The sequence below is a fragment of the Somniosus microcephalus genome, chromosome 5 (assembly GCF_052327205.1).
Source record: "Somniosus microcephalus isolate GS21.2 chromosome 5, FLI_Smic_1.0, whole genome shotgun sequence".
Taxonomy (NCBI): domain Eukaryota; kingdom Metazoa; phylum Chordata; class Chondrichthyes; order Squaliformes; family Somniosidae; genus Somniosus; species Somniosus microcephalus.
In genome coordinates, this window is record NC_140991.1 from 205,718,191 (window position 1) to 205,743,191 (window position 25,001).

Here is a 25,001-nt window from a genome sequence, read left to right on the forward strand (position 1 = left end):
TCCACCCCGAGTGCCGCCGCCTTTAGCTGCATTTCCGCCGTCCCTTTCGCTGCAGCTTCGTGCGATGAAGCTATGAGGACAGCCCTGTCCAGTGTGAGGTCGTTTTCTTCCAGAAGTCGCTTCTGCGTTCCTTCTTTGGCCAAGCCGCATACGAACTTGTCCCGCAGCGCCTCTGTCAAATTCCCTCCAAACTGGCAGTATTTCGCTAGCTTACGCAGTTCGACTAAGTATTCCGCATTGCTTTCATCTTGCCTCTGGGTTCTGGCGTAAAATTTAAATCGTTCAGCCAGTATCAACGGTGTGGGGTTCAAGTGATCCTTCAGCACTGCTATGCTCTCTTCGAAGGTCTGGTCCACTGGTTTAACTGGTGCTATTAGATGTTTCAAGAGCCCGTATGTTTTTGCTCCCATCGAATTTAACAAAGTTATTGCCTTGGCGTATATGGCTACGCAATATATTCCTATGCGTTCCCCATACGTGGCCCTGTCTTCTATTTCAGCATTAAAATCATTAATATTTCCTCGCTTAGGCATCTTCTTCTCTTTCCGAGAACAGCACAAGTATTTCTTTACTTATTAATTTTCTTCTCTTCTTGAGAACACCACCAGTATTGCTTTACTTATTTCTTGTTTCTGAAAATTCTAATTAATTTTCTTCTCTCTTCTTGAGAACACCACAAGTATTGCTTTACTTATTTCTTGTTTCTGAAAATTCTAATTAATTTTCTTCTCTCTTCTTGAGAACACCACAAGTATTGCTGTACTTATACTTATTTTCCCTCTCTTCTTGAGAACACACCAGCCTTTCTGAAAAATCTTATTACTTTCCTGAAATTCTTAATAATTTCCAAGATGGCGGTTTCCCGCTTCTTCCTTCTTCTTCAGCGGTTTCCCCGCGAAAAATGGCGGCTTTCCCGCGCTTCTCGCTCTCCCCGCCCACTTCGATGGCGGTTTTCCCGTGCTTCTCGGCGCTCTCCGCCCACTTCAATGGCGGTTATCACCCGTTCCCCGACGCTGACTTTCAGGCCGAGTGCGGGCCTTATCAGCGGATGCGATCGATGGCCTGGCTGCGCCTCGCACTTGAAAGCGGCCCCCGGCCTCTGGCTCACCCACTCGCGCGGCTCTTGCTCGCTCCCTCCCGGGCTCTGGCTTACCCGCTCGCGCGTTTCACCGCGGCTCTTATCAGGGATTGCGATCGCCCTGTCTTTGCAGCCAACGCTGCGGCTTACCCACGAGGTTATGGAGGCTTCAGGGTCCTAATGCCTGTCGCTTCCAGCCTGTCGGTTCCAGACTGGTGAGGATTGAAACCTCTCTTCAACGTCCTGTCTTCGGACGAAGCCGCCGTGGAACAACTGCCGCAGGGTTCGAATCCTGACTCGTCGCCAATGTTAAGTCTGTGGGTTGTATTATAAATAATCACAGACTCCACTGTTAACAGAATAAAACACGTCTTTACTATTCAGCGGCTCGGGCGATTCTGCCCTAGTTAACGTATCACAACCCTTATATACTGGTGTGGTCACTATCGGTATTACAGTATACATGAGCCAATAGATAGTGCCACCCTAAAGTAGTGCTCTTAAAGGCGAACGGTTACATTCTATAGTTCCCTTAAAGGTAAACGGTTACATACACAACAATAGTCATACACACAGAATCATACCTTCAAGCCAACACCCCAGACTCCTCCATCACCATCCCTGGGTATGTCCTGTCCCACTGGCAGCACAGACCCACCAGAGGTGGAGGCACAGGGGTATACAGTCAGGAGTGTGTGGCCCTGGGAGTTCTCAACATTGCCTCCGGACCTCATGAAGTCTCATGGCATCTTGTCAAACATGGGCAGTCAGCCTCATGCTGATTACCACCTACTGCCCTTCCTCAGCTGATGCATCAGTACTCCTCCATGTTAAAGACCAATTGGAAGAAGCACTGAAGGTAGCAAGGGCACGGAGTGTACTCTGGGTGGGGGGCTTCATCGTCCATCACCAAGAGTGGCTCAGCAGCACCACTACTGAATGAGCTGGCCAAGCCCTGAAGGACATTGCTGCCAGACTGGGCATGCGGCAGGTGGAGAGAGAACCAACAGGAGGAACCGACCGTGCTAAATGGGATTATAGAAACATAGAAGATAGGAGCAGGAGTACGCCACTCGGCCCCGCGAGCCTGCTCCGCCATTCAATGCGATCATGGCTGATCATCCAAATTCAGTACCCTGTCCCTGCCTTTTCTCCATATCCCTTGATCCCTTAAGAAATATATCTAACTCCTTCTTGAATGTATTTAATGAATTGGCCTCTACTGCCTTCTGTAGTAGAGAATTCCACAGGTTCACCACCCTCTGGGTGAAGAAATTCCTCCTCTCAGTCCTAAATGGCTTACCCCTTATCCTTAGACTGTGACCCCTGGTTCTGAACTCCCCGGCCATCGGGAACATCCTTCCTGCATCTAGTCTGTCTAGTCCTGTTAGAATTTTATAAGTTTCAATGAGATCCCCTCTCATTCTTCTAAACTCCAGCGAGTATAAGCCCAATCGACCCAATCTCTCCTAATACGTCATTCCTGCCATCCCAGGTATCAGCCTGGTGAATCTTCTCTGCACTCCCTCCATGGCAAGAACATCCTTCCTCAGATAAGGCGACCAAACTGCACACAATACTCAAGGTGTGGTCACACCAAGGCCCTGTACAACTGCAGCAAGACATCCTTGTTCCTGTACTCGAACCCTCTCGCTACGAAGGCCAACATACCATTTGCCTTCTTAATCGGCTGCTGCACAGGCATGCTTACCTTCAGCAACTAGTGCACAAGGACACCCAGGTCTCATTGCACTTCCCCTTCTCCCAATCTACTGCCATTCACACAATAATCTGCCTTCCTGTTTTTGACACCAAAGTGGAAAACCTGGCATTTATCCACATTATACTGCATTTGCCATGTTTCTGCCCAAATCATACTGGAGTTTCTCGGCATCCTCCTCACAGCACACACTCCCACCCAGCTTTGTGTCGTCTGGAAACTTGGAGATATTACATCTAGTTCCCTTGTCTAGATCATAATATATATTGTGAATAGCTGGGGTCCAAGGACCGATCCCTGCGGTACCCCACTAGTCACTGCCTGCCACTCAGGAAAAGACCCGTTTATTCCAACTCTTTGCTTCCTGTCTGCCAACCAGTTCTCTATCCAAGTCAATACCTTGCCCCCAATCCCATGTGCCTTAATTTTGCACGCTAATCTCTTATGCGGGACCTTATCGAAAGCCTTCTGAAAGTCCAAATACACCACATCCACTGGTTCTCCCTTATCTATTTTACCAGTTACATCCTCAAAAAATTCCAGTAGATTAGTCAAGCACGATTTACCTTTTGTAAATCCATGTTGACTTTGTCCGATCCGGTCACTGTTTTCCAAGTGCTCTGCTATTACATCTTTTATAATGGACTCTAGCATTTTCCCCACTACTGATGTCAGGCTTACCGGTCAACAATTCCCCATTTTCTCTCTACCACCTTTTTTGAATAGTGGGGTAATATTAGCTACCCTCCAATCCATGGGTACTGTTCCAGAGTCTATCGAATTTTGGAAGATGACCAGCAATGCATCTACTATTTCTAGGGCCACTTCCTTAAGTACCCTAGGATGTAGATTATCAGGCCCTGGGGATTTATCAGCCTTCAATCCCGTCAATTTCCCCAACACCATTTCCCTACAAATACTGATTTCTTTCAGTTCCCCCTCTCATTAGACCCTATGTTCCCCGACATCTCTGGGAGGTTATTTGTGTCCTCCTTTGTGAAGACAGAACCAAAGTATGTATTTAATTGGTCTGCCATTTCTTTGTTCCCCATTATAAATTCCCCTGATTCTGACTGCAAGGGAAGCTTGACTTCACCAATCTTTTTCTCTTCACATATCTATAAAAGCTTTTACAGTCAGTTTTTAGGTTCCCCACAAGCTTACTCTCATACTCTATTTTCCCCTTCTTAATTAATCCCTTTATCCTCTTTTGTTGAATCCTAAACTGCTCCCAATCCTCAGGTTTACTGCTTTTTCTGGCCAAGTTATATGTCCTCTCCTTGGATCTTATGCTATCCCTAATTTCCCTTGTTAGCCACGGTTGAGTCACCTTTATGCCAAACAGCAATGAACAAATTCTGTAGTTCATCCATGCGAACTTTGAATGTTTGCCATTGCCTATCCACCGTCAACCCTTTGAGTGCCATTCCCGAATCATTCCTACCCAACTCGTGCCTCATACCATCATAGTTTCCTTTATTTAAATTCAGGACCCTAGTCTCCGAGTCAACTACTTCACTCTCCATCTTAATGAAGAATTCTATCATATTATGATCGCTCCGACCCAAGGGGCCTCGCACAACAAGATTGCTAATTAATCCTGTCTCATTACATAATACCCAGTCTAAGATGGCCTGATTTCTAGTTGGTTCCTCAACATATTGGTCCAGGAAACCATCCCGTATACACTCCAGGAATTCCTCCTCCACAGTGTTGTTACTAATTTGGTTAGACCAATCTATATGTAGATTAAAGTCACCCATGATAACTGCTGTGCCCTTATTGCACACATCTCTAATTTCCCGTTTAATGTCATCCCCAACCTCCGCATTACTGTTTGGAGGTCTGTATACCACTCCCACTAACGTTTTCTGCCCCTTGGTATTTCTCAGTTCTACCCATACAGATTCCACATCAGAGCCAATATCCTTCCTTTCAATTGTGTTAATCCCCTCTTTAACCAGCAATGCTACCCCACCTCCTTTTCCTTTTTGCCTATCTTTCCTGAATATTGAATACCCCTGGATGTTGAGTTCCCAGCCTTGGTCGCCCTGGAGCCATGCTTCCGTAATCCCAATCATATCATATCCGTTTACCTCTATTTGCGCAGCTAATTCATCCACCTTATTACGAATGCTCCTCGCATTAAGACACAAAGGGGGAGAAATTGGGTGGAGCTGCAAACGGGGCGTCAAGCTCGCCTGGGCGCCAGATTTTGCGCTGCGATCGGAGCAGCAGCGATCGCCGGAAATTCAGCTTGAGTGCCCCAAGAGGGACACAGGGCGAGGCTCGAGGCACTCTGCGTCCCTCTTAGGGTGCTGAAACTGAATATCGCAGCGCAACGTGCCGCAGCGCCACACACTGCGGCACGGCGTGCTGCGGTACTGCAGGCCTTCCTCCCATTCTTAAGGGGGAGGCGCCTGCACCAGCGCGATGAGCGATCGCGCCGGCAAAAGAGCCCGTCACCGAGGAGACGTGCCGGGCTCTCGGAAAACAGCCGGCAATGCCGTGGGGGAAGAACAGGAGGCCGGGGACGGAGGTGCTGGCAGGCAGCTGCCGAAAAAAACGGCCGCCCCGCACCTCCACCTTAATTTGCGCCACTGCCGCCACAGGTAGGCCCCGTGAACTGGGCACGATTAGCGAGCGGTGCTACAGAGGCAGTCGCTGCCAAATATCGTGATTGGGGCATGTAATGAAATCTGTTTGTCTTGATCCTGTATTCGTTTTGCACTCATGTATATTACCCTCCCCCACTGTGTATAGTTTCACGTCCTCTTTCCCGACTAACCTGGGAGGTTCCAGGTCTTGGCTCTTGGCTCTGCCCCTGACTTCTCTTACATAAAGATCCCAGGATCTGTATGACTCATTCCTGTGAACCAGTTGGCGTGTTGAGATGTTAGCTCTGATCTTAGTGATTAAAAGCCAACTTGTTTAAGTCTATAACTTCTAGCTTTGTGGTTATTGAAGGCCCATCAGGGCGGTAGCGGGGCGCTGCGCACACCGATGACGTCATCGGTGGCGGCGCAGCGCAACAGGCTAACACCGCCATTAGCGCCCCAGCTAAATATCGCGGGAGGCGTGGCCAGTGGCGCTAAAGCCACGGAGTGCCATCTTTAGGCGCTAACTGGTGGCGCAGCCCACCAAATTTCTCCCCCAAAGCCTTCAGGCTTGTTTTTTTAATACTCTTATACCTTTTAGAATTATTATTTACTGTGGCCATGTTTGATTTAAACCCTTGATTTCTGACTGCCACCTTTGTTTTTCTCCTTCCTGTCTTTTGCTTCTATCCTGGTTTCCCTTTCCTCTGTCTCCCTGCTCAGGTTCCCAACCCCCTGCCATTTTAGTTTAAACCCTCCCCCAGAGCACTAGCAAACATTCCCCCTAAGACATCAGTCCCGGTCCTGCCCAGGTGCAAACCGTCCGGTTTGTACTGGTCCCACCTCCCCCAGAACCGGTTCCAATGTCCCAGGAAGTTGAATCCCTCCCCCTTGCACCATTCCTCTAGCCACGTTTTCATCTGAAATATCCTTCTATTTCTACTCTGACTACTCTGATTCAGAACAGATCTAGCAGCTCAAACTGGGCATTCATGAGGTGCTGTGGGCCAGCAGCAGCAGAACTGTATTCCACCACAATCTGTAACCTCCTGGCCCAGCATATCCCTCACTCTACCATTACCATCAAGCCAGGGGATCAACCCTGGCTCAATGAGGAGTGTAGAAGAGCATGCCAGAAGCAGCACCAGGTGTACCTAAAAATGAGGTGCCAACCTGGTAAAGCTGCAGCACAGGACTACATGCATGCTAAACAGCAGAAGCAGTATGCTGCAGACAGAGCTAGGTGATCCTACAACCAACGGAACAGATCAAAGCTCTGCAGTCCTGTTACATCCAGTCATGAATGGTGGTGGACAATTAAACAACAGACGGGAGGAGCAGGCTCCATGAATATCCCATCCTCATGCACGGGAGTGCAAAAGTCAAGGCTGAAGCATTTGCAACCATCTTCAGCCAGAAGTGCCAAGTGGATAATCCATCTCAGCCTCCTCCCGAGGTCCTCACCATCACAGATGCCAGTCCTCAGCCGATTCGATTCACTCTACGTGATATCAAGAAACGGCTGAGCGCACTGGATATAGCTAAGGCCAGGGGCCCCGACAACATCCCGGCTGTATTGCTGCAGACTTGTGCTCCAGAACTAGCCGTGCCCCTACCTGAGCTGTTCCAGTACAGCTACAACATCGGCATCTACCCGGCAAAGTGGAAAATTGCCCAGGTATGCCCTGTCCATAAAAAGCAGGCAAATCCAATCCGGCAAATTACCGCCCCATAAGCCTACTCTCAATCATCAGCAAAGTGATAGAAGGGGTCGTCGACAGTGCTATCAAGCGGCACTTACAAACTAATAACCTGCTCACTGATGCTCAGTTTGGGTTCCACCAGGACCAACTGGCTCCAGACCTCATTACAGCCTTGGTACAAACATAGAAAAAAGAGTCGAATTCCAGAGGCGAGGTGAGAGTGACTGCCTTTGACCGAGTGTGGCATCAAGGAACCCAAGTAAAATTGAAGTCAATGTGCATCAGGGGAAGACTCTCCACTGGCTGGAGTTATACCAACAGGTTTGAGGTTCTTGCGGCCTGTATGGCTGAAAGCGGTAGCTGCAGGGTGGATGAGCAAACTAACCATGGCACCGAGGTACAGGAAGCCATTCAAGCGGGGGGAGTTAATAGGAATGTAGTGGTAATTGGGGACAGCATAGTCAGGGGGATAGATACAGTTCTCTGTGGCCAAGAGCAAGAGTCCAGACGGCTGTATTGCCTGCCTGGTGCCAGGGTTCAGGACATCTGCTCAGGGCTGGAGAGGAACTTGCACTGGGAGGGGAAGAGCCAGTGGTCGTGGTCCATGTAGGTACCAATGACATAAGTAGAACGAGGTAAGGAGGTTCTGCTCAGAGAGTATGAGCAGCAAGGGGCTAAATTAAAAAGCAGAACTTAAAGGGTAGTAATGTCTGCATTATTACATGAGCCACGAGCAAATTGGCATAGGGTAATTAAAATGAGAGAGATGAATGCGTGGCTCAAAGACTGGTGTGGGAGAAATGGGTTTCGATTTCTGGGGCACTGGCACCAGTGCTGGGGAAAGTGGGATCTGTATCGTTGAGACGGTCATCACCTGAACCGTGCTGGGACCAGTGTTCTGGGGAATCGTATAACTAGGGTGGTAGAGAGGGCTTTAAACTAAATATTGGGGACATGGGATCAAATTTGGGAAGATGTGGTAATTCCAAGATTAGAGACAAGGCAATAGAGAAAGGTATTAATGTGGGAAATGATAAACAGACTGTGACAGGAAGGGAGAGAGAGTACAAATCTAAGAGTAAATCAACAGATAAGACTTGGTTACAAAAATAATAGAAGGACAAAACTAAAGGCCCTGCATCTGAATGCACGTAGCATTCAAAACAAAACAGATGAACAGTGCAAATAGAAATAAATATGATCTGATAGCCATTACAGAAAAATGGTTGTAGGATGACATAGATTGGGACCTGAATATTAAAGGGTACATGACATTTAGGAAGGACAGGAAGGTGGGAAAAAGGTGGAGGGGTAGCGCTGTTAATTAATGATGGTATTAGCACAATAGAGGGGGATGACCCAAGTTCAGGAAACCAGGATGTAGAAGGGGTTTGGGTAGAAATGAGAAATAATAAAGGCAAGAAGTCCCTTGTGGGAGTGGTGTACAGGCCCCCTAACAGTAACCACATGGTAGGATGGAGTATAAAGGAAGAAATAACAGGAGCTTGTCAGAAGAATACGGCAATAATCATGGGGGATTTTAATCTGCACATAGACTGGAAAAAAATCAGATGGGCAAAGGTAGCATAGATGAGTTCATGGAATGTTTTCGGGATAGTTTCTTACAACAGCACATTCTGGAGCCAATCAGACAGCAGGCTACACTAGACCTGGTATTGTGCAACGAGATAGGATTAATTAATGACCTCATAGTGAAGGCGCCCCTAGGTAGCAGCGATCATAATATGATTGAATTTTACATTCAGTTTGAGATAGAGAAGAGTGGGTCCAAGACTAGTATTTTAAACTTAAATAAAAGGGCAATTATGAGGGCACGAAAGCAGAGTTAGCTAAAGTGAACTGGCAAATTAGGTTAAGGGATAGGTCAATAGAGTTGCAGTGGCAGACATTCAAGGGGATATTTCAAAATACACAGAATATATACATTCCAACAAGAAAGAAAAATTCCAAGGGGAGGACCCACCATCCACGGTTAACTAAAAAAGTTAAAGATAGCATTAAACTTAAAGAAAAAACATAATTGCGCAAAGATGAGTGGGTCAGAATATAAAAAACAGCAAAGAATGACTAAAAGATTAATAAGGAGAGAAAAATTAGAGTATGAGAGAAAGCTAGCTAGAAACATAAAAAGATACTAAGAGATTCTATTTAAAACTCATGGTTTTGTGAAATGGAAATCATGTTTAACCAATTTATTGGAGTTCTTTGAGGAAATAACATGTGCTGTGGATAAAGGGAAACCAGTGGATGTACTGTACTTAAATTTCCAGAAAAAGAGTTGACAGAAAGAGAGTTGACAAAGTGAGCGTTGGCCCTATAAAAAGTGAATCTGGGGAATTAATAATGGAAAATAAGGAGATGGCAGTTGAATTGAACAGGTATTTTGCATCGGTCTTCACTATAGAGAATACAAGTAACATCCCAGAAATAGCTGTAAATCAGGAAATGGAAGGGAGGGAGGAATGCAGGAAAATTATAATCACCAGGAAAGTGGTACTGAGCAAATTGTTGGAGCTGCAGGCTGACAAGTCCCTGGGTCCTGATGGACTTCATCCTAGGGTCTTAAAAGAAGTGGCTAGTGAGATAGTTGATCCGTTGGTTTTAATTTTCCAACATTCCCTAGATTTGGGGAAGATTCCATTAGATTGGAAAATAGTGAATGCAATTCCTTTATTCAAAAAGGGAGGGAGACAGAAAGCAGGGAACTACAGGCCAGTTAACTTAACATCTGTTCTAGGGAAGATGTTAGAAGCTATTAAAAACATTATAGCAGGGCACTTAGAAAAGTTCGAAGTAATCAGGCAGAGTCAACATGGTTTTGTGAAAGGGAATCATGTTTAACCAATTTATTGGAGTTCTTTGAGAAAGTAACATGTGCTGAGGATAAAGGGGAACCGGTGGATGTACTGTACTTAGATTTCCAGAAGGCATTTGATAAGGTGCCACATCAAAGGTTATTGCAGAAAATAAAAGCTCATGGTGTAGGGGGTAACATATTGGCATGGATAGAAGATTGGCTAGCTAACAGGAAATAGAGAGTAGGCATAAATGGGTCATTTTCTGATTGGCAAGAGGTAATGAGTGGTGTGCCACAGGGATCAGTACTGGGGCCTCAACTTTTTACAATTTATATAAATGACTTGGATGAAGGGACCGAAGGTATGGTTGCTAAATTTGCTGATGACACAAAGATAGGTAGGAAAGTAAATTGTGAAGAGGACATAGAGGCTACAAAGGGATACAGATAGGTTAAGTGAGTGGGCAAAGATCTGGAAAATGGAGTATAATGTGGGAAAATGTGAAGTTGTCCATTTTGGCAGGAAGAATAAAAAAAGCATATTATCTAAATGGTGAGAGATTGCAGAGCTCTGAGATGCAGAGGGATCTGGGTGTCCATGAATCTCAAAAGGTTACTACGCAGATACAGCAAGTAATTAGGAAAGCTAATAGAATGTTATCATTTATTGCGAGGGGAATTGAATACAAAAGTAGGGAGGTTATGCTTCAGTTATACAGGGCATTGGTGAGACCACATCTGGAGTACTGTGTACAGTATTGGTCTCCTTATTTAAGGAAGGATGTAAATGCTTTGGAAGCAGTTCAGAGAAGGTTTACTAGACTAATACCTGGAATGGGCAGGTTGTCTTATGAGGAAAGGATGGACAGGCTAGGCTTGTATCCGCTGGAGTTTAGAAGAGGTGACTTGATTGAAACATACAAGATCCTAAGGGGTCTGGACAGGGTAGAAGTGGAGAGGATGTTTCCTCTTGTGGGAGAATCTAGAACTAGGGGGCCACAGTTTAAAAATAAGGGGTCGCCCATTTAAGACAGAGATGAGGAGAAACTTTTTCCTCAGAGGGTCGTGAGTCTTTGTTACTCTCTTCCTCAGGAGGGCGGTGGAAGCAGAGTCTTTGAATATTTTTAAGGCAGAGGTAGATAGATTCTTGGTAAGCAAGGGGGTGAAGAGTTATCGGGGGTAGGCGGGAATGTGGAGTAATCAGATCAGCCATGATCTTATTGAATGGCAGAGCAGGCTCGAAGGGCTGAGTGGCCTACTCCTGCTCCCAATTCGTATGTTCCTAGCAGAAAGGATGATGATTGTGGTTGTAAGAGGAGAATCATCTCAGCCCCAGGACATCGCTGCAGGAGTTCCTCGGGAAGTGTCTGTTATTTCATAAATAAATAGACGTTTTCATTATGAACAGCTAGCTTGAGCTAGTCATTTATTCAGCCATGTGGACTAGTGTACAGGCATCCATCTTGACTACTGCCTTGTGGGTAGCCCACTACTAAACATACAGCTCCACCTAGTATACCATTCTAGAATGACATGTTACTGATCATTACATCCCCCTTCCTTAGAGGTTAAACAAAATCAATATCAATCAATCATAACGACATAAACATCTTCACAACAGTCAACACATTTTCAAAGCTTTACTTTATGAACTCTAAGCTTTTCATTCTTTTATTATACTTTTCTTTATACTCAAAGATTAAGTCTATCAGGCTTTTTTACTTCACGTGTGGATCTTCTCAGCACAGGTAGGTCTGATGTGTTTTCATGAGAGCCTGTATGTGTGTTTGTGTTAGATTGTTCTGGTGGCGAGTGACAAGATTCAGTTGCGGCATTGTCATCGATTTGCTCGTGGGATAGTTTCGTGCGTTTTCAGGAGGGAACGGCGGTTCCTCCCGAGAATCTGTCCTTCCTCAGTTCTAACAGTGTATGACCTTGGTCCTACTTCCTCAAGAACTGTAGCTTTCCTGTTCCATGCATCTGGATCCTCAATCCTGACATCATCCCTTGTCAATGGTTTCAGAGTTTTGGATGACTTGTCATAGTGTGATTTCTGTTTCAGCTGTAACAGTTGAAGTCTCTGTCTCAGGTCCTTACTCTGCTTTTCTTTTGCACAGCAGGGTAGCGTGGTGCGCAACTTGCGACCCATTAGGAGTTCAGCAGGTGAAGAACCACAGTCTAAAGGTGAGGCTCGGTAGCTCAGCAGGGCGAGATAAGGATCAGACTTGCTTTCTGTTGCTTTCTTCAGTAGCTGTTTGAGAACTTGAACACCTTTCTCTGCCTTACCATTCGACGGAGCATACAGAGGACTGGATGTGATGTGTTGAAAGTCATAATGTGCTGCAAACTGTTGCCACTCCTTACAGTTGAAGCACGGACCATTGTCGCTAATGGCAATCCTGGGAATTCCATGTCTGGCGAAGATGGATTTAACATGCATTATGACACTGCTTGCTGATGTGCTTGAGAGCAGCGCCATCTCAGGATAGTTAGAATAGTAGTCAGTCAATCACTATTAGATAGTCTTTACCATTCAAATGAAAAAGGTCCATACCAACCTTTTGCCATGGTGCTGTTGGCAAGTCAGCTACTATCATTGGTTCCTTTGCTTGTTTGTTTTGGTGTTTGACATGTCTCACATATGCCTATCATGTTCTCAATGTCCTTATTTATGCCACGCCAATAAACAAACAAACAGTCTCTTGCTCTCCTTTTGCATTTTTCAATTCCGAGGTGTCCCTCGGTGAATCCTTTTGAGCATGTCTTGACATAGAGCCTGTGGAATGACTATTCTGTTCTGTTTTAGTAATATTCCACTTGCGACACTTAACTCTGAACTGATGCGATAGTACTTTGGACAGGAACCTTTAGGCCAACCATGATGAATGTTCTCTATTACTGTTTGTAACACTATCTTTTACTGTTTCTTCTGCTATTTGCTTTGATTTTGTGTCTGACACGGGCAGCGTAGCAGTGACCATACTCACATGAACATCCACGTCTTCCTCAGTAGAGCTCACATGACTCATTGTGGGTGCTCGGGATAGTGCATCTGGTAACACTATGTGTTTGCCTGGTGTGTAGATCAGTTCAAAGTCATATCTTTGCAGCTTCTTCATGGAGACATTCAGGTTTTTTTTTTTCATTTTAAATGATGGCAACCAGTGGGCAGTGGTCTGTCTCAACTGTGAAGGTGGGAAGTCCATATATGTAGCCATGGAACTTTTCTAGTCCAACTACCAAGCCTAGACATTCCTTTTCAATCTGGGCATATCGGCACTCAGAATCAGTCATAGACCTGGAGGCATAGGCAACAGGCTTCCAATCTTCACCCTCTGCTTGTAGCAAGACCGCGCCTAGGCCATCTTTTGATGCATCCGTTGACACTTTGATTCTCTTTGTTGGGTCAAAGAAGGTGAGTACAGGTGTGGTTGTCAGCACTGTTTTGAGGTTTATCCATTCTTGTTCACGTCTTTCTGTCCATGCGAACTCATTTGTTTTATGTAGCAGGTCTCGCAGACAGGCTGTCTTGGCTGACAAGTTAGGAATGAACTTTCCAATGAAGTTTATCATCCCCATGATGCGTAGCACTCCTTTTTTGTCAGTGGGTCGGGGCATGTTGAGTATGGCGTTTACTTTTTCTATATCTGGCTCTATTCCTTTACCAGATAGATTATCTCCTAGGAAAGTGACTTCCTGGATGCCAAACTGACACTTGGCTTTGTTGAGCTTCAGTCCATTCCGGCGTATGCTCTGTAGCACTTTAGTCAGTCTCTCATTGTGTTCTTTCAGTGTGGAGTCACAGATGATGATGTCATCAACATAGACCCGAACTCCTTCCAGACCTTCAATTATGTGTTCCAATGCTCTATGAAAGATTTCAGATGCAGATATTATCCCGAAAGGCATTCTGAGGAAACAATACCTGCCAAATGGTGTGTTGAAGGTACAGTATTTGGTGCTCTCTTCATCCAGTTTTAGTTGCCAAAATCCTTGAGGCATCGAGCTTTGTGAAGTATCTGGCACCTGACATTTCACTGGTGATTTCTTCTCGCTTGGGAATCTGGTAGTGTTCACGTTTTATGTTTGCATTTAAGTCCTTTGGATCCATGCATACTCTTAGATCATTGTTCTTTTTCTTTACACATACCATGGAGTTAACCCAGTCTGTTGGCTCTTCGACTTTCCTGATGACTCCTAGTGTGGTCATTCTGTCCAGTTCTTTCTTGAGCCGGTCACGCAGGGGTGCTGGAACGCTCCGTGGAGCATGTACCACTGGCGGAGCATCCTCCTTTAGCTGGATCTTGTAAGTGAATGGTAGAACTCCAAATCCTTTGAACACATCCTGGAAATTACTCACTACAGAATCCACTGAGTCATCTGGTCTGCTTATGGCACAGTTTATACGGTAGACTCTCTTGACCAGTTCTAAGTCCTCACAAGCTTTGTCACCTAGTAGTGAATCAAGTCCTTCAGCCACAACAGAAAACATGAGATGATGCACTTTGTCTTTGACTGTCACTTTAAGTGTGCTTACACCTAAGCTATCTATTTTCTGTCTATTATAGTTCTTCAGTAGTACTGACTTTCTGTATTTTGGGCTTTTCTTTCATATTGTTAATGTCACTCATACTGATTAAGCTTGCTTTTGCCCCAGTGTCTAGTTTCAATGTAACTATTGCTCCATTTACCTGCAGTGACATTATCCATTTGTCCTCTTTTACTGCATTAACTTTATGTTCAGCATTGTCCATTCCGGAGGGTTGCACATTTTCTGTATCCTTTTCTATATTGTCACATGACACCATTCCTACAAAAAATGTCTCACTTAAATCAGTGTCCTCAATCACATTGACTTGTTGCCCTTTCTTTGCCAAACAATGCTTTTCAAAAGTAAGAACAAAGTGATTCTTTCCATTACATTTTGTGCACATTTTGCCAAATGCTGGGCATTGTCTTGACTGGTGCTGGTAACCACAGCGTTTACAATTAAAAGTTCCATCCTCCGATTGCTTTGCATTTCTGTTCTGCCCACGTTTCTTCCCCTTGTAGGACACAGCACCGACAGTAGCACTATCACTTACTAGTCGCATTATTATTAATTTCACCGAAAGTCTGCGTGCTGTTGAGCTAGCTCACTGGCATGGCATATTTTCACAGCTTTCTCCAATGTTAGTTCAGTTTCTCTCAACAAACGTTCCCTGACCTTTTTATCATGAATACCAAACACAATCTGGTCACGAATCATGGATGATTTCAGTTCAGAGAAATTACATGTCTGTACTTTCAGTTTCAGATCGCTCACAAAGCTATCAAAAGTTGCATTTTGCTGCTGTGTCCGTGAACGGAACACGTACCTCTCATAGGTCTCGTTCTTTTTGGGAGAACAATGTGTATCAAACTTCTTTAGCACATCGTCCATTTTTTCTCTATCCTCCTCTTGATCAAATACAAATGTATTAAATACCTCTATCGCCTGCGGGCCTGCAACCATGAGCAGTAACGCTATTTTCCTTGCGTCTGGCATCGTACCGAACCCGATGGCGGCAACGTAGAGTTCGAATTGTTGTTTGAAAGTCCGCCAATTGCAGTCGACATTCCCCGTGAGTTTCAAACCTTCCGGTGGCTTCAAATTCTCCATGTCGCGTTTCACAATATTCAGCAGATATTACCAATCCTGGTACCATGTTATGTTCATAAATAAATAGACGTTTTCATTATGAACAGCTAGCTTGAGCTAGTCATTTATTCAGCCATGTGGACTAGTGTACAGTCATCCATCTTGATTACTGGCTTGTGGGTAGCCCACTACTAAACATACAACTCCACCTAGTGTACCATTCTAGAATGACATGTTACTGATCATTACAGTGTCCAACCATCTTCAACTGCTTCATCAAGTGATTGCACAGTGTTCAATTCCAATCGCTGCTCCTCAGATAATGAAGCAGGCCATGCCTGTATGCAGCAAGCCCTGGACAGCATTCAGGCTTGGGCTGATAAGTGGCAAGTAACAATTGTGCCATACAAGTGCTAGGCAATGAACATCGCCAACAAGCGAGAATCTGCACACCTCCCCTTGACATTCAACAGCATTACCATCGTCGAATCCCCCACCATCAATATCCTTGGAATCACCATTGTGTACAAGAGCAGATCAGAGGCTGGGTATTCTGCTACAAGTGACTCACCTCCTGACTAACCAAAGCATTTCCACCACCAGCACCTTGCGGCACCCTATCCACCACCTTAAAAATTCATTCCCTCCACCATTGGCACACCATGGCTGCAGTATGTACCAGCTACAAGATGCAATGCAGCAACTCGCCAAGGCTTCTTTGACAGCACCTCTCAAACACAACCTCTACCGCAAGGACATCAGGGCAGCACATGCATGGAAACACCACCACCTCCAAATTCCCCTCCAAGTAACACATCATCCGGACTTGAAAATATATCACCGTTCCTTCATCGTCGCTAGGTCAAAATCCTGGAGCTCCCTACGAACAACACTGTGGGAGTACCTTCACCACATGGACTGCAGCGGTTCAAGACAGCAGCTCACCACCATCTTCTCAAATGAAATTAGGGATGGGCAATAAATGCTGGCTTTGCCAGCAATGCCCACAACCCGTAAATGAATAAATAATAAAAAATGTAAATGCTCTGGCTACAATTGGATAGCTTAGTGTGGAACTGAGCGAGTGGAGACATGCAAGTGGATAGCGTGGTGAAAGGCTGCAGAAGGGTCAAGGAGGATGAGGAGGGATAATTCATTATAGTCTCTGAGACTGTCATTTGTAGCTTTGGTTCAGGCTGTTTCAGCACTGTGGGAGGGTCAGAAACTTGATTGAAAAGATTCAAACAGGAAAATCAGAGAGCGATAAGCACAGATTTGGAAGGCAACACGTTCAAGGATATGGGAGAGGAAAGGGATGTTGGGGCGATAGGTAGTCTTCAAGGGACAGATGGGCTAAGGGTGGCTTTTTGAATATAGTTGGTGATGGTGGTTTTGAAAGGATATGGAGCAGTGCCGGAGGAAAGAGAATCAGTTATAATGTCTGCTAGAATGGAGGCCAGGAAGTGAAGCTGGATGATCAGCATTTTAGTGGACACCCGAGTCAAGGAGCAGGAAGGTAAGTCTTGTGAATGACATGAGCTCAGAGAGGGTATGAGGGAAAAAGGGGAAGAAAGTCAGATAGGGGAGTTCAAGGCTAGGCCGTGAGGGCCTGAGTGGAGCTTTGGCTTGGTGGGCAATGTGACGTGGCCGATGCAGCTGAATGGATGGTCTCTACCTTGGTGACGAAGAGTACATGAGATCCTTGCATGTTAGATACAAGGGTGGAAGGGCAGGGCAGAGAGCATAAGAGGACTTCTGATAATGGAGAAAGGGAGCTGGAAGTTATCTTTGGTGTCAAAGATGATCCTAAAGTTTTGGCAGAGGAATGATGGAGCTTGATCTGGTCCACCCAAATCTGGTAATGGATGGCTAGTCCAGTTGTGCACCAGATAGGCTCAAGTCTGTGTCCCTTGCAGTTGTAGCCTCTTACTCCTGTTTTTTCAGGTACCCATGTTTAATGGCACCTCTAAAATCTCTATGCACAGATGGAAAGGGGGACTCATTAATACTGCATTAGGGTTAACATCACTAAGCTTTGCTCATGTGTCAGCCGTGGCTCAGTTGTAGCACCTCATTAGTTGGAGTAGGTTGTAGGTTCAAGTCCCACTCCAGAGACTTGAACACAAAAATGTAGGCCGACACTCCAGTGCAGGACTGAAGGAATGCGGCACGGGGAGCCGTCTTTCAGATGAGACATTAAACCGAGGCCCCATCTGCTCTCTCAGGTGGACATAAAAGATCCCATGGCACTATTTCGAAGAAGAGCAGGATAGTTATCCCCAGTGTCCTGGGCCAATATTTATCTTTCAATTTACATCACCAAAAACCCCCCAGATTTTCTCGTCATTATCACATTGCTGTTTGTGGGAGCTTGCGGTGTGCAAATTGGCTGCTGTATTTCTTACATTACAACAGTGACTACACTTCACAAGTACTTCATTGATTGTAAAGCACTTTGGGACATCCTGAGATCATGAAAAGGTGCTATATAAATGCAAGTACTTCTTTTCTTTTACATATTTAAGCAGGTGAACAATTGAGGGGGTATTCATTTTTGACATTGATCAGGTGGACTGTAGTACCATTTCCAGTCCCTGTGCTCCTATGAAATACATAGCAATTCCATCTAAAAGAAAGATGTATTAATGCTTTAAGTATAATCTCAGTTCTAATGAAGAGTCTACACATGAAATGTTAACCTCGCTACACTTTTCAGATGCTGATGCATATTTCCATCATTTTCTGCTTTATTGTAAAACCATAGAAGCTTACAACACTGGAGGAGATCATTGGGCTCATTGTGTCTTTGCTAGAGCAATACCCTGCATTTCCACATGGTGAGTTGCAGTGCTTTTAAACTAAATGGGAAAAAAAAGGGTTCTTTCCACTGATGTTCTGGAGAGCTATTTACACAAGAATTTCCTGGGTCAGCAGAGTAGTGAATGCTATAAAATGGGAGTAATCTGCTGGGGTGCGTGGAAATTCAAGTGCGGCCTTTAAAAAGCCAGTTCTGGCTGAAGATTGCAGCAACAAGCAAATAAGGAACAGTGCTTGGCTTGGTTCACTCACTTAACTGTCAACTTGACTGCATTTCACATGCCACTTTTCAGGAATATTTACCACAGTAGAAGCTGGCACAGGCAGCAAAACAAGGCACAAGAACATGGCACAGAGGCAGAGAGGAACATGCTACAATTTCTGACCTGCAAAGCTTCCTCAGTGAAATTCAACTTGGGAGACACAGACGGCCTGCGGAGGGAGTTGGCACTGGCATTGTGTACCAAAATTTTCACCCCTAGGACGACAGACAAATGCCAGAGGGTTTAATGACCTGACCAAGATAGGCAAGGTAACACACTGACCACTCTCCCTTTTCTTCATTGGGCACCAGCACACTCTTCACCCCAAGATGTATAATTAACTCTTCACAATGCACTGACTCGGGATTGTAAGTATAGCTGCTCAACAATTACTTGCATGCACAACCATAAAATCCCTTCCTCCATTTTAATAGGGAAATGTCACTACACCTCTTTCTTCAGCCAATGAAGTATCTTTGAGGTGTAGTTACTGTTGTAATGTAGAAAATGCAGCAGTCAATTTGCACACAGCAAGGTTCCACAAACAGCAACGTGCTAATCACCAGATAATCTGTTTTAGTGATGTTAGTGGAGGGATAAATATTGTCCAGGACACCAGGAAGACCTGTCTTGCTCTTCTTCAAAATGGTGCCATGGGTTCTTTTACTTCCACCAGAGGGGGCAGACAGGGCTTTGGTTTAACAACAGCACCTCCCACCATACAACATTCCCTCAGTACTGTTCTGGAGTGTCAACCTAGATTTTTATGCTCAAGTTTCTGGAGTGGGACTTGAACCCACAACCTATTGACAGAGGCAAGAATGCTACCACTGAGCCACAGCTAACATTATTATAAATAATAATGTATTCTATTCATATAACTGTGTTTGCGGTTTGATGCATATGTGGCTCTCTGTGTTAGGTCCATTTTGTTAACAGAAGTGAACTACATTGTACATATCAATATTTTAGCAATTATGTAAATTATAGCTAATTTGTGGTCTCTTTATGCAAAGCTTTTAGTAATGAGCAGTTATCTGGAGAAAAATGTGTGGAAAGATTGTTTATCTGAAAATGTGTACTGATTAACGTTTGGTGATAACAGACCACATTTATAGTTTACCATTGTAACAAAGTAACTAGGATGTTTATTTTCTATTTAGCGTCAGATAATCTGAACTGCTGTTTACCAGACAATTTATCATGTGAAAACCAAAGTGGTGAATATTAGGGGCTGGATTTTCATTCAGAAGTCGGGAAGGAGGCGGGACTACAACTTTCGGGTTGTAGTCCCGCCTCCATCGAGATGTGGCCAATCCACGCGATTTTCCCTCGATTGACCCCGCCCAGCAGGCTCAGCAGGCCAATTAAGGGCCACCCGGCAACAGGTGACGTCACAGACTGAAACTTCATCTGTCAAGACGTGTTGACAGATGAAATATCAGTGTTTCACAGCTGTTTGAAGCGGTCAAACACTGACAGTCTTACTTCTAACATGAGTCCTTCTACGCAGACTCAGTTAGAAATCTCACCGGCACTGAAAGCTGTCACTTTTGACGGCTCGCGGCCATTCTGCTTTCTGTGCCGGCTGAATGATGGACACCTGAAGCCTAGAGGAAGAAAGGCTGTTAAGGTAAGTACAGGTAATTTAAACTTCTTTAGACACACCAAACACACTTACCTTTGCACTCATGCACCTATCACTCACCTGAACACCGACATCTCGACCCCTCCAACCCGACGGCCCGCCTCCTCTAACCTGGCGTGGTTTGGAGCCATCGGGAATCCCACACGACACCCTTCAAAATAGGGATTAGGCTAAAAACTGCCTGTTAACAGGCAGTTAATTGGCACTAATCCCTTCCCACCTCGGGTCGGCGGGTCCCAGTGCGGGACGGGTACCCGCCTCCTTTGAAACTTACGCGGAGGCGGATTTTGGGCGGGATGGTGTCGGGACCCCCGAATTCGGGATTTTTGCCCCCCGCACACCACACTGAAAATTGACCCCTAGGTGTCAGAGTGCCACTAGGCTGGACTGGACCACTAGTGTGTGGCGCCCTAAAGAATGAATACACAGATTTATTTTGAGCTGAGTCAGATGGAATGTTGGCAGGCAATAGATGCAGGGGGAAAAATTGGGTTGCTTTACGCCTACAGTTAGTGCCCCTAACGCCTCCTGCGAAATTCAACAGGAGGTTAGCAGCGGAGGTAGCCGGTAGCTCCCCGCGGCACAGCGCCTCTGGCGATTATGTCATCGCCGTGCACAGTGCCCCGGCCATGCCCCCTGACCTACTGCTGGAGGATACGTCAGACAGGGTCAGGGTGGCGTTTTTGCAGCCGCGGCGGCGCAAATTAAAGGGCAGGTGCCAGGCGGCCATTTTTTTTGGGCTGCCTGCCAGCACCTGCCCCCTTCCGCTTTTTCATGCAGGGTGCCAGCCATGATTAGTCAGCCCGGCACTCCTCGGGCTGTTTTCCCACCACCCCGCTCCCCGGTGGTCCAGTAGGGCCCCGGTGCACGCTGTGCTAGGACCCTCCCCTTTAATCAGGGGAGGGAGGCCTGTAATGCTGCAGCGCTACATGTAGCACTGCGACATTCAATGGTAGCACCCCAGGAAGGAGGGGGAGCGCTTCCAGTAGTGCCCCGCCTCCTGCTTGGGGCACTACCACTGAATTTACGGCACATGGGCGCTAACTTTTGAGAGGCACTAAAAGTAGCATCCCGGCGAAGTTAGCGCCCCAAAGGGGGCGCCACCAAATTTTTCCCTCGCACTGTCCCCCAGCAGGAAGAGAAAAATAAAACAAATGGAGGCATCATCACTGGGTCACTATTGCTTGATCTCGGTTAGCCAACCAAAGAGGGTACTGGCAGATTCCTGGAAATAGTGGCCGATAGGTTTACCTGCTTACTTTTTTCTGTGCATGGTTAGTTGAGGCAAAAGGGGCCTTCTAACTAGATAACAAATGTTTGGTGGGCCTGATAATTTTGAGTTTGTGGATAGGTACTTATGGAAAATTTTCCTCTGGATAGTTGTATTCAAATGTGCATGATAGTTATCAGTCAATCGTCCTTTGGTTTTCAAAGATCGAAGGTGGGTGGGCAGGCTTATAATAGAATCATAGAATGGTTACAGCACAGGAGGCCGCCATTCGGCCCATCGAGCACATGCCGGCTCTCTGCAAGAGCAATTCAGCTAGTTCCACTCCCCCGCCCTTTCCCCGCAGACCCTGCAATTTTTTTCCCCCTTCAGGTACTTATCCAATTCCCTTTTGAAAGCCACAATTGAGTCTGCCTCCACCACCCTTTCAGGCAGTGCATTCCAGATCCTAACCACTTGCTGCGTAAAAAAGTTTTTCCTCATGTCGCCTTTGGTTCTTTTGCCAATCGACCCCTCATGATTTTGAACACCTCTATCAAATCTCCTCTCAACCTTCTCCTTAGAGTAAGAGACCTAAAATGAAGGACACATGCTTTATTTTTCTCCTTCTTGTTACTAGGTCGCATACCTCAACTATGGAGAGTGGATGCACAGGCTCAGATATTCTTCTTTGTGGTGCCTGGGGAATGTTCAGTTCAGTTCTACGGACAGGAAAAGGTGGCAAAAATCTTGTGTCAAATCTCGGCCCCCTTTATAATGCCCTGGGATTTCTGGGTCTTCCCCAAAGAGACAAACCTGAGCCTGTGTCTACAACAGGTGCAGGACAAGGGCAGCCATGGAGGTGGCAAGAGGGGGAATTCCTAGTCCTCTCATCTCAATGTTGCGTGTGTGACAGAGGGTGCCCATGTTAAGGGGTGTCCAAAGAGTGAGGGAAAGCACTTCCCTCAAGAGCACTCAAGGACTTTTCTTAATCAGTATGGAAATCAAAAATACAAAGAGAGATCTTTCACAGAAAGAGGCAGCAAATTTGGAGCTTTAGTCAACCCATATTATTCTTGCTCATCTAGCTCAAATGTAAGATTGACTGAAACCTTCGGTTATGTCACCTAGCTACACTAAGTCACAGACAAGAGCATGGTAAGTAGAGATGGAGACAAGGCAGAGAAGACATCCAAAAAAAAAGTCAAAAAATAAATTTTAACTACATTAGGAGCCCCCGCCCTGCCCCCAATGACCCTCCCTTCCCCAATGGTTCAGCTGGCTAAATGAAGTGTCGAGCCATACAGGCAAAGAATATCTCTGGTTTGATCCTGGCCTATGCTGAGTTAACAGATCTCAGCCAGGCCACCAGTAACAGCTCAACATTTAACCTCAATGTCCCTAGTTTAGGGAGGAGGAAACGGGCAAGGTTCCACTTCTGATCACTATCTAGCAACTCCTGCTGGAATTGCATGTAGAACGTTGGGTGGATTTTACTGTGATTCCTCATATGGAGAATAGTCTGCCAACATGTCAGCTGTGACTCAGTGGGTAGCACACTTGCCTCTGAATCAGAAGGTTGTGGGTTCAAGTCCCACTCCAGGGATCTGAGCACATAAAGCTAGGTTGACACTCAGTGCAGCACTCCCTCAGCACTGCACTGGTCGGAAGTGCCGTCTTTCGGATGAGACATTAAACCGAGGTCCCGTTTGCCCTCTCAGGTGGACGTAAAAGATCCCATGGCACTATTTCAAAGAAGAGTAAGGGAGTTATCCCCGGTGACCTGGCCAATATTTATCCCTCAACCAACATAACAAGAACAGATTTTCTGGTCATTGTCACATTGCTGTTTGTGGGAACTTGCTGAGCGCAAATTGGCTAAAGCGTTTCCCACATTACAACAGTGACTTCACTTCAAAAAGTACTTAATTGACTGCAAAAACACTTTGAGACGTCGGATGGTCATGAAAGGCGCTATATAAATGCAAGTCTTTTTAACAATCACTGTTTACACAAGAATGGCCACTTGGACGAGATTACGATATTAGCGCCCATCAAACCATACCCTAGCAAAGAGTTAATGGCGTCAGGAGAAGAGGAAGGGGAATGGATAAAACTAGAAGAAAAAGGAGGAACAAAAAAAGTTCTAAAACATATTTGGGAAAATAAAAAGTAGATAGTCTAGGAGGCAAGGCTGGTGTTTGGAAGGAGGAGCAGGAATTCCTGAAGCGAGTCACTGATGCATATTATAACATGAAACACTTCCAAAATATTATTTAACTGTGTGCAGTACCTCGTACAATTACTTGTTAATTTGTTGCAAAACTTATTGACATACAGTATAGGGTATTTTACAGCGAGAAAGAACAAAATGCCTATTACTGTGATATCAGCACAGATTTTGCTGTCAAAATAAGGTGAGGCTAATTGTGCTCGCTATTATTTAAGCATAAATGGTACAACAGCTTCAGGTGAGGGGCAGATACACGGTTAAATGCCAATACCCAAAAGCTGCTGTCCGAGTTGTGCCACTCCGCCATTAGTTTAATGAAAACAGCATTTCGCTGTCTGCCTCACCATTGAAATACATTGAATGGATTGATATTGCTGTAATTATGCTGTAGATATGAAGTAACCTTGCCACAGAAAGTTAAATCTGGTCATTACCAGTGCAAGTACCCTTTTAACAATGGTGTGGAGATGCCGGAGTTGGACAAATGTAAGAAGTCACACAACACCAGGTTATAGTCCAACAGCTTTATTTGAAATCAAGCTGTTGGACTATAACCTGGTGTTGTGTGACCTTTTAACAATGTGATAGGTGTTAATTACCGCCAATCAACCTCTCTGGCACTGAAAATTAATTACAAGTGTGCAGTCTCATTCCTTCAGGTTTTAATTGTTGGAGATTTTTTAAATGTCAATTTTTTTAAACAATTTTTTAACCTTCCTTTTTGTCTCTTTTTTCCCCTCTCTCTCTTAATCCACTCTTTCTTTTTCTTTATTTCTCTTTCTGTAGCTGATTTAACATTAAATTCACCCACACTAATTTACACTTGTTTCACGATCGTTCCTGTGTTTATTTCTCTTTGTCTTTCAATCTGAATGGTTAAGGAGATACACAGTTGCTTGTCCTGTTCACTCGGGTCCCATATGCTCTGATTCTCCAGTTATCAACAACTTGCCATGCAAAAAAAATTTAAAAACCTAAATGTGCAGGGGCAGGTTCTTTGAGGATATAACTAGTGGAGTAAACAAAGGGGAACAGGTAGATGTGGTGTATCTGGATTTTCAGAAGGCCTTCAATAAAAGGTCCCACACAAGAGGTTGGTGAACAAAATTAGGGCACATGGAATTGGGGGCAATATACTAGCATAGATTGAGAATTGGTTGACAGAAAAGAAAAAAAGAGTAGGGATAAACGGGTCTTTTTCAAGATGGCAGGCTGTGACTAGTGGGGTACTGCAAGGATCAGTGCTTGGGCCCCAGCTATTCACAAGCTATATCAATAATTTGGATGAGGGGACCAA

General features: G+C 45.2%; 1 protein-coding gene across 9 annotated transcripts in view; it reads right to left on the minus strand.

Annotated features, from left to right (window-relative positions):
- Positions 1 to 25,001, minus strand: part of LOC147117531 (WAS/WASL-interacting protein family member 3-like) — a 145,769-nt gene that overhangs the window by 100,966 nt on the left and 19,802 nt on the right. For 3 of the 9 annotated variants that reach the window (XM_085988601.1, XM_085988594.1, XM_085988595.1), the window contains exon 2: positions 18,740 to 18,831. The exons of the other annotated variants lie outside the window; for them this stretch is intronic. The gene's annotated coding sequence lies outside the window, so the exon portion shown is untranslated. The remainder of the gene's footprint in view (positions 1 to 18,739; positions 18,832 to 25,001) is intronic. 9 annotated transcript variants of the gene reach the window in all.